Below are 2,223 nucleotides of genomic sequence, written 5' to 3'. Positions count from 1 at the left end.
AGAAGCATAGATACAAAAAGCAACTATAAAAGGCGGCCCCGTCCAGGAAACACACGTCAGAGGATGAAGAGAGCACATTCAGTTAGTCACAGTCAGAGAAACAGGACTACACTGAAAAACAGGCCGATCTCTAAGTTCTAAATCGTAATTAAAACAGAACTGTAGAGAAAATAAGGAAATGGGTCCAAGGGACCTATCAGTCACTGTGCCTGTTCCAGATCATGTCATCATCAGAATTTTCTTCTAGAATTTTGACTTCAGTACATGAGCACTAACAGACAAGAATACTCAGACATTTCGTCTAGTACAGCTTTGCAGTGATCAAATGTAAACAGTGTGATCACTGACCTGTTGGCCCCTCTCTAGAACCACAGGCTGCGGCTGATTCCTTAATTCAAAGTGGTAAGAAAATTTGCTGATGAAATTAGATGACCTATGTTTATAGTAGGAAAAAACAAATATCTTATATTTTATTTCAGGTGCATTCAATGTAATTATTTTATTTTAAGAGAAAACACCCTAGTTTATTTCTCATATCATCTTATTTGTCTGTTCAATTTAAGGCCAAATGCACTTATTTTAAGAATTCTTTATTATGACCTTATTTTAAGGTCAGTTTTTGCAGTGCAATACTAAATCATTTTCTCATTCATGGTGATGATGAACACTGACAGGAAGAAACTGTAGCTGATTCGACCCTTGGACCAACTCCACAGCATAATGCTACCACCACCATACCTCACAGTTGATGTCCTTTGGTTTGGAAGCCTCTGCTTGACTCCCGCAATCAAAGCTCTTGTCATAGTCAATAAATAACTCCTTCCTTGTCTCATCTGACTAAAGAACATATCTGTACAAAGCGTCTTCACGTCTACAGCAGAAAATTGGTTGTTGTGCACGTGTCAGCATTTCTTTCTTGGTCCCAACCCTCTGCAGAGAATGCATGCTAACAAGATGTTTGCCATGCTTTCTGGATGTTTGAGTTTATACAAAGGTAGGTTGTTCTTCTGGCACTGAACTAATTCAACAACTTTCTACCTTTGTAGGGTTATATCAGCCCTGCTTTATTAATTTAAAAACCAAGTTTGGTGACTTTTTTTTTTTTTTTTTGAGGATCTTTGACCTGTTGGAACATGAAACCCCCTCAAAACCTCTCATATAAAGAGTAAATCAAACATACAGTGGATATCAGCTGTTAATCTCTGAACTGAATTGATGCAAACAGTCCTGTTTACAGTCTGTTTTGATAAGCTTCCTGTTTGAAGGAGGGAAGATCAGTTTATGTGTTCAGCATCTTTCAGACAAATAAATTCAAAGCCCCCTTTTAATAGTTTATTATCAGCGAGGTGCAAGTTTTTACTTTGATGTTATTTAGTCACATACATCAGCAAGATTTGAGTGAGTTCAGCAAATTTGAGGATCAGCTTTGAAAGGAAGGCCTGAATAAAGTCCATTAGGGTGGGCTAGTCTACCACATGCAGCAGCCTCGTCAGATTGCACGTCGGCGCTGACTGAGCCCAATCTCATCAAACTCCCTGAATGTAAACACAAACACACCGACAATCACACTGGACATCAGCAGGTCAATATACTGATTTGCTGTATCTTCAACCCAGTTTCCCCAGAAAAGTTGCAGTTTAAACAAAACATTTAGGAATAAATGACACAGAATGCAATGAATGTTTAAAGTGAGAAATTTGAATTACACTGAGCTTATAGCATCAGAACACTGATCCAATATGGCTGACTGAATGGTGTTCCATCCAAACTGCTAAAAAGCGAGTTCAGACAGTAGAAGGATATAATCAAACAATAGTTCACAAGGCTTGCAGGTCAAGTCACATATAAAGGATTTATGCAAACATATTTTAAGGTCATACAGACTGCTACCTGCCCAATGCATTTCTAACACATTGTTGCATTTTATCTGCGTGGCTTCGTGTTTCTAATCTGTGTCGTGTCAAACTGGTCCACCTGCAGTTTTGTTTTTAGGTCAAATATACAAGAGCAGCTCAAAGTTGTTCAAATGAAATCTGACACCAAGTAAAAACAGGAAAGCTCTTTATTGTAATTTTTTTGGCTATAAAAAGAAATATTAATGCATGCAAAAAAAAAACAAAACACTAAACTATAAGCACTCTTAAAAGTTGAATAAAATGATCAGATTCTAAGGAACCATCAATTCATCCTCTGTTTAAATTAATTTTTATCTTTTTATTATCG

Source organism: Cyprinodon variegatus, unplaced genomic scaffold (genome assembly GCF_000732505.1).
Source record: "Cyprinodon variegatus isolate N-32 unplaced genomic scaffold, C_variegatus-1.0 Scaffold344, whole genome shotgun sequence".
NCBI lineage: Eukaryota > Metazoa > Chordata > Actinopteri > Cyprinodontiformes > Cyprinodontidae > Cyprinodon > Cyprinodon variegatus.
Note: the sequence above shows the minus strand (reverse complement) of the source record.